The sequence below is a fragment of the Vigna umbellata genome, chromosome 8 (assembly GCF_029865625.1).
Source record: "Vigna umbellata cultivar VRB3 chromosome 8, Vumbellata_1.0, whole genome shotgun sequence".
Taxonomy (NCBI): domain Eukaryota; kingdom Viridiplantae; phylum Streptophyta; class Magnoliopsida; order Fabales; family Fabaceae; genus Vigna; species Vigna umbellata.
In genome coordinates this window covers 22,946,009-22,954,500 of record NC_142172.1, presented here as the reverse complement: position 1 = coordinate 22,954,500, position 8,492 = coordinate 22,946,009, and positions in this window count along the sequence as shown.

Sequence of the window (8,492 nt, the reverse complement as noted above, 5' to 3'; positions counted from 1 at the left end):
TTTAAGCAAGTAGGGTCATCAAACTTTTTCTAAGGGTAAGTATTCAATTCCTCCAAGCTTCTATTAACATCAATTTGTTGGTATTTATAAAAGGTTTTTCTATATTAAAGTTATTTTGGTATGAAAGTTAAAGTAATAAATGTGTAATTAATACTTATTTTATCATCTTATCTTGGACTTCTATTTATAATTCTTGTAGTGAACTTGTTATTATTGTTGGCATCTAAGTGTTCTAAATCTTATGCTCCGTGTTGGATTGACCCCTACGTTGGTCGATATTGTTCCTTCATCACTTCCGTACCCGCCCAAACATTGAAGAAAGAATTAGTGTCTCTAATTTCCAAAAAGGATAAATGGTTCTTTAATCTTTATGTGACTTAGTACAAAAGGTTTAAGACATGATTTTTTAAGGTCTCCATAAAAGATATTACTCGAAGAGCATTTTGTTTATATTGATGACCGACCTAAATTCCTTTGTATTGGACTCATAATCTTGAATGATTAAGCTTTTAACGCCCATCTTTTCTTACACCTAAAGAGACGTCGGCGTTGGGATCCTTCAATCAGCTCCCCTATTACCTCCTAACATGGAAACTTCTCCAATGTCAAGGGTCATTGACCATTTGTGATGATGTTTTTATGAGTGAATTTTCTTCTTATTTTGATATTTGATTGGTGTTAACTTACCTAATTTTTTTGTTGTTCTTTAGACGTAATGGCTTCTAACAATATAAAGAAGGTTGAATGGTTCCACAAACTAGTGGCACAATACATAACTCCTAAAGCAAGATCTGGCTGGGATGGTGTTGGTTCTTCCCATCCTTCACCCTTCCAACAACCCCTGTCCATTATTGATGTCGAAATGGAACGTAACATATTCTTCAGAATGTTTCCTTTACCATTATTTTTCCTACTAAGCGGGGTGTCGTCAAGGAAAAAGAAAAAAATGAAGGATAAGAACAGATCTCATTGCCAAGGGGAAAAGTGTTCGTCTTCCAAGTCTCATAAAAAATCGACGAGAAGAGTGAGAACATTTGACACCCTTGTCGCGAGACATTTTTTGCATCGAGTTACACTTGTGTGCTAAGGTCTGTTGAATTTAAGTGGAGTTAAGAAGGACTTGTTGAAAAACATACTTAAGATTGAAAAGAAATAATTCTTGAGGGCTTAATTGATTCCTCTCACAATCTTCTATTTATAAGAATAAATTGATACACAAATACATGATAAATAGGGTAACCCTAGACACAATATAATCATGATAAATAGGGTAATCCTAGACACAATATAATCATGATAAATAGGGTAACCCTTGACACACTATAATGATGATAAAATAGGATAAATATCCTAACACTCCCCCTCAAGCTGGAGCATACAAATTGTATGTACCAAGCTTGGAACAAATAAACTCAATCCGAGGACCCCTTAATGACTTGGTCAATACATCTGCGAGTTGATCGTTTGACCCAATAAACTCAGTACATATTTCTTTGGTCAACAACTTTTCACGAACAAAATGACAATCAATTTCTATATGTTTAGTCCTCTCGTGAAACACTGGATTTGATGCAATGTGGAGAGCAGCTTGATTGTCGCAATACATCTTCATAGTATGGATGTCACAAAATTTAACCTCTTGAAGGAATTGTTTCACCCATATAAGTTCACATGTTAATGATGTCATTGCCCTATACTCGGCTTCCGCGGTTGATCGAGCTACTACATTCTGTTTCTTACTTTTCCATGAAATAATGTTTCCTCCCAGAAAAAACACAATATCCTGTTGTAGACCGTCTATCAATAAGTGAACCTGCCCAATCTGCATCACAATACCCAGAGACATGAATGCTTCCTTTATCTTCATATAACAATCCTTGCCCGGGAGCCTTCTTTACATACCTTAGAATGCGAATGAGAGCATTCCAATGGTCAACACATGGAGCCTGCATGAACTGACTAACCACTCCAACTGCAAAGGATAGATCTGGCCTTGTAATAGTGAGATAAATCAGTTTGCCAACCAGCCTCCTATACCTCTCTGGATCAGAGAATAATTCGCCTTCTTCTGTCCTTAATTTCTGGTTTGGGTCCATGGGACTGTCTACCGGTCTACAATCAATCATGCCTGTTTCTTGTAATATATCAAGATCATACTTCCTTTGGGAGATTACAACTCCATCTTTTGATTGTGCTACTTCAATGCCTAAGAAGTATTTGAGACTTCCAAGATCCTTGGTTTGAAAATGTCTACACAAGTACTCTTTTAGTTGAGATATTCCAACAGCATCATTTCCTGTAATGACAATATCATCAACATATACTATTAAGTAAACACATTTCCCGAGAGAAGAATGACAATAAAAAACTGAATGGTCTGCTTCACTGCGTTTTAGCCTAAATTTTTGAACAATGGAGCTAAACTTTCCAAACTAAGCACGTGGGGATTGCTTGAGGCCATATAGAGATCGATGCAATTTGCATACCATACCAAACTCCCCTTGAGCAACAAACCCAGGAGGTTGCTCCATATAAACTTCTTCCTCTTGATCACCATGTAGGAAGGCATTCTTGATATCCAATTGATGAAGTGGCCAGTGACGAATGGCTGCCATGGCAAAGAAGAGACGAATAGTAGTCATCTTGGCTACAGGAGAGAAAGTGTCACAATAATCAAGACCATAAACCTGAGTGTAACCTTTTGCAACAAGCCGAGCTTTGAGCCGATCAATTTCACCATCAGGGCCAACTTTAACTGCATACACCCATCGACAACCAACCACCTTTTTTCCTGGGGGAAGGGGCACCAGCTCCCAAGTATTACTGTGGTCAAGAGCCTGCATTTCTGCAATCATAGCTTGTCGCCATCCAGGATGATCAAGTGCTTCTTTCACATTCTTGGGTATAACAACAGAGGACACTGAGGATAAAAGAGAAAAATAGGAGGGCGACAATCGATGATAGATTAGAAAATTATAAATGGGATGTGGGTTCCGAGTGGAACGAGTACCTTTTCTGAGGGCAATAGGCCATGCTGAATCATTTGCACCAGGAGGCGTGGGAGGAGGTGACGAGGGAGAAGAATCTGAAGTAGGAGATTCACCATTGTCTTGGGGAGGTGGACTATCCATTGGGGCCCTGTGTGGGATGATCTCAGTATGTGGAGAAACAGGTGTAGAAGGATTGTGATCAAGACTTGGAATGACAGAGACAATGGAGCTATTTGACTCAGCCATTGGAATAGGAAGGACTTGCTGGAGGATAGAAACATCCTGAACAGATGGAGAGAAGTAAGGAGTCTGTTCAAAGAATGTGACATTGGCATACATGTAATACTTCTTAGTTTCAGGAGAGAACATCGATATCCTTTTTGAAGTCGAGAATAGCCTAAGAAGACACATTTGAGAGCGCGAGCGGAGAGTTTGTCTAGACCTAGACAGTGGCGGGCGACGAAGAACTGTGGCGCCGGACAGATATATATTACGAGACAGAAACCAGAGCGGGATCGACCCGCTCTGATACCAACTTAAGATTGAAAAGAAATAATTCTTGAGGGCTTAATTGATTCCTCTCACAATCTTCTATTTATAAGAATAAATTGATACACAAATACATGATAAATAGGCTAACCATAGACACAATATAATCATGATAAATAGGGTAATCCTAGACACAATATAATCATGATAAATAGGGTAACCCTTGACACACTATAATGATGATAAAATAGGATAAATATCCTAACAAACATCACTAAGGAGGAGGTTGTGGATGCTCTGGTCAAGCTTAGTGTATGAGTTGCGCGATTGATCACCATTGTTTGTGCTAACAAAGTTGAGGTCGGGTGGCTAGAGAAAGGAATTGTTTAGCGCATAATTGGACTTGGATCAGGCCTTGAAAGTCAATGATGATATGGATAACAAGTTAAAGCCAATTGTTATTGCCTACATTGGCTGCCAAAGAAATAAAAAAGATCTTGAGACCCACCTTTTAGAGGCAACTACTGAGGAGAAGCGCCTGAATGACAAGAATTTTCATCTCTAGAGGCAAACAGACAATCTGTTGTGGGATCGTAAAAAAGATAAGGAAACCATAGATGGTCTAACAAAGCAAAATAAACATTTTTCAACCAACATAAGTGATGGAATCCTGCTTGACGTAGTCCTCCTTTTGTATTTTTACCTTTCATAGCTTAGCTCTTAAGGAACATGGGTTACTATAAATACCCAACTCCTCTCTTGTATTGACACTTGTGAGTTTAATGAGAATTGAATTTTCTGAAATCAGAAATTATTCTCTCTTGAAAGTCACATGCTAGAGAGTCCAAAGACTCCCTCTAGCCACTTTCCAAGCACACTCTCTCCCTTCCATTTTCCAAATTCCACCGTGCTTCTCTCTCACGTCACCATTGCTCCACTCTGCTTCAGTGGCGTCAGTCTCCTTAGCCACGCGTCATCCAGCACTCGACATCCACATCTTCATTCCTCCTTCACTCTTGCAGAACCGCGCCTCTCATTTCTTTGTGCATTTCATTCTCTCGCGCATCCATCCACATCTCAGAGCGTCTCATTCTCGCTCTCGACCACAGATCCACACTCCATACACGTCTTCGAAGGTATCTTCTCTTCGTTCACCACACTTCCTCATCTTCTTCTAGGGTTTCCACTTCCTTCCACCATTTTCCACCGTTCAAACACCTTAATCCCTTCTATCTTCACTTTTCACCGATCATCCGAGTCATTTGAACCGATTAATCAGTTTATATTGAGTCTTATCACCATTTTAGGGTTTCTTCGTGTCCAATTTGAGTTTTCCCTCTTTTCTAGAGTTCGTTCATGATTTTAGGGTATTCTGCCATCTATTTCGATTCTCTCGGTGTCCTTCGAGTCAGCTCTCAATCTAGAGCTTCGTTTACATATTCGATGCTTCTTATCTCGTCGAGGAAGGCTCGAGGAGTCCGAATCGAGGTCTCAAGGCTTATATCGTCATCTTCTCGGGCATTCGTCCATCAAGTGGTATTCAGAGCAAGGTCGAACACGCTTTGAAGGTAAGTAGCTCGGTTCGTCTCTGTTCTGAGTTTTCTTCCATTATTGAGTTATTTCGATTCTTCAGTTCTTGCGTTTGATTCGCGTCTCTGTTTTTGTTTCTAGTTATGTCTCGGTTTGATTTTGATTCTGAGTATTTTGTGTTGTTTCTTTTCATTTCTGAGGTGTTCATCATTTTCCTTCATTGTCTTGAGTGTTCTGACTTGTTTTGTGCCTTGAGTCATTACTTTGAGTTTTATTTTCATTTTATTCGGTGATTTCACTTTATTTGAGTTTTTATTTTCTAAATCCATTTCTGTCATGTTTTAGTCTTGTGATTTGTTTTATTTTGTTATTCTTAATCTGAGTTTAACCTTTCAAATTTCCAATTCATGATTTGATTTGATATCTGCCTTGTTTGAATCTTGTCAATCATCTAGAGCCGTGATATTCAATTGAATGAGTTCGATGACAGATTTCAGTGGCAGCATTGGTTGATGTATCATGTGCTAATTGTGCGATTCATGATCTGAAATGTGTTTGAATGTGAATGTCATTGCACACCAAATGAGTGATGAATTTCAATTGTGAGCTCGGGTGCAATTGACTAACATCAACACTATTTTTCACCAATTACACCGAAATTGGAATTTGCTTTGAAGAGTCTGTGAGTCATTCATACTTGGTTTTAAATTCTTTGCCAAGTTCTGATTCAAATTTTTCCAGTATTGACTTTGTTTCATTGGCATCTATTGAGGTATATGAATCTGCAAAATTGCATTAAAATTGTTTACAACAGTGATTGAACTTAGTTTGAACTTCTGAGTTTGTGATCCATAGTGTGCATTCACTGTTTTCACTTTGCTATCAATTCTGCAATTGAGAATAAATTTTTGGTCACTCAAGGAAGCCTAAACCAGTGATATTTGAAACTATAACTGTGGCTGAGAGTGATTAGCCTCTTGTTGTCCTTTGGATATTTTTTTTTTCTTGAGTTGAACCATGTTCACTTTCCTTTGGCAAAAATCTGATTAAGTTGCAAAATTGATTAGGTGATCTGTTGTGAACTGTGACTGAAAATAGCAAGTTCTAAAGTGTTATCCAACTCAGATTTGGCTATCAAATTGTGAAAAAAAAAAGAGAGCTGGTGCAATTCACAATATTAGTTCACTGTTTTCAGTAAACTATCTCTGCCAAAATCAAATCAGATATAACTTTCTTCAATCATAACTGGTTCAACTTAAGTCCTTTTTATTGTTTTTAAAATCTGTTCTAGTTCTATTCCTTAGGTTCTATTTGTTGTGCTTACTATGATCAAAAGCTTTGTTTCTTGCTTGTCATTGTTGAATGTTCTAGTTTTGTCTCAATGCATGTGCATTCTATTCTGCTGTTCTTAATTTGAGCTTTAATTGTTTTTTTCATCTAATCTAGAGTCTGTCTACAGTGGTTATTGTATTGTGCTGTCAATTCCTTTGCTTTAGTGGTTGTCCTGTTCTGTTCTACCTGTCTGTCCATTACTTTGATCTTTGCCTAGCCATTTCTTTATTACTTGAGAAGCTTTTTCACTCTGGATTTCTGGAAATTGAAAGAAGGTTTGTGTGCTTGGTAGCATCTTAGGTGGTGGTGGTCTGAAAGACTTTCCAGCTTTGTACTGTCAATGGAGAATCTCCCTTCCAAACCTTTTCATTTTGAGTGATTTAAACTTTCAAAGAGAAGCCTGAGTGTAGTGAGTTTAGTGTGGCTAACTTGGCCTAATTCCTTGGCACTTTGAAATAGAGAATTCATTGTTAATCTAACTGTTTTGTGATTGTTCATTGTGCAGGAAAAGAAATTGGATCAATTAAATTGGAGCAGTTGTGATTTGCTTAAATTGACATTGCATTCATTTTGGCTTATAAACTGTTTGCTGAAATCATTGAGATATTATATGTCTGAATGTGATTACTGATTTCATGGTTTGCTTACAATTGTTGAAATCTGTTGAATACTTATTAGCACCATCACTCTTTCTTTGTTGAGATCATTTTTTCCAAATGCATATAGAAAATATTTTCTTGGTATTAATCACATGCAGATTTCAGTTTTGTTCAGATTGATTGATTGCATACCCTTGCATGCCACCTAGTTAGTTGTTCATGGACTGATTTATGCATGAATTGATTTGCTTGGAGTAATTAGGCTTGTGCATGAACTTGTTTTAACTGCCAAAGCATCATTCAATTTTAAGAAGTGACTAAAGCACTTAATTTCCAATTCTGACGTTGTGATTGAATTAAGCACATAATTCTTTTTACCCATTGGATTGATCAGATTTTAAATTAGAATTGAATGGTTGTTTAAATCAGTTTAGTTTAGCTTTGAATTACACCCATTGCATCTGGTTTAATATCCATGTCCTTGTGTATTTTGCTGGAATTGGTGTAATTTCTGTGAGCAGATCTGAACTAAATCAGTGCAGGGAGAAAATGTAGAATAGGTTTGTTGTTGTGTGCAGAGTTGATAAATATTTCGAGTCAAGAATTCTTAGCAGCAGCAGAATCTCAATAGAGTTTAGAGCAAGCTAGACCAACCATTTAATTAGGGGAGTTGTTTAACTTTCTTACCTCTGGATTGTTTAACTGTTTCTGTTTTAGCTGGAAATTGATAGCATTGATGGTTGCTCTGCTGAATTGAGTGTGAATATTTGATTGCAGTTTGTCATTTGGGAGCAAAAGCAATTCTATTCACTGTTAGGATTAACAAGTGCACCGTGAAGGCCAGAGAATAAAAGGGAAGTTCTTACTGTTATGTGTTTTCATTGTGCAATTTGTTCTAGCTAAGAAAAATTTTGATTGCAGATCTGCATTTGCCTTTGTAGGATTGAACTGATCAGGAGATTCAAGAGAGTTGATTCCAGAAGCAACAAAATTGAGCAAAAGTGTAGTTGGAGCAGGCTAACAGCTGTCTTCTGAACTAAAGGGAAGACTTTAAATTGTTGTGTATCTCTTCTTGTAATTTGTTTGCATCAGGTTCCCTAATCCACATGTTGTTATATACTGTTTTGCAGGAGTGGTGAATCAGATCCAAAGAGAGTGGAATCCAGAAGCACAAAGTGGAGCAACAAAGCTGAATGAAGTGGACCAGGACCGTGGCAGCGTGCATGTTGTGTATTTTTTTTGTTCCATTTGATGTGTAATAGGCTGATAGGCTAGCTTTCTTTTAGTTTCATTTTTTTGTTTGAAATAGGCTTATGTTAGCCCACTGTTAGCTTTAGTTTTGTTTTGTAAAAGGCCTTTTATAAAGTCCAAGTGCTTTGGAAGAGTCCTTGGTGCTCTTTCAAACTCTTGGCAACTTTACTTGCTTTAATTTTAGCATAGCTAGACAGGTGAATGTGTCTTGTTAGCCAAAGCTACAACCTTCACCATAGGAGTAGACTTTAATATTGACTTGATTGGTGTATCTCGTAGAGGTCATTAGAGTCCGCTGGTT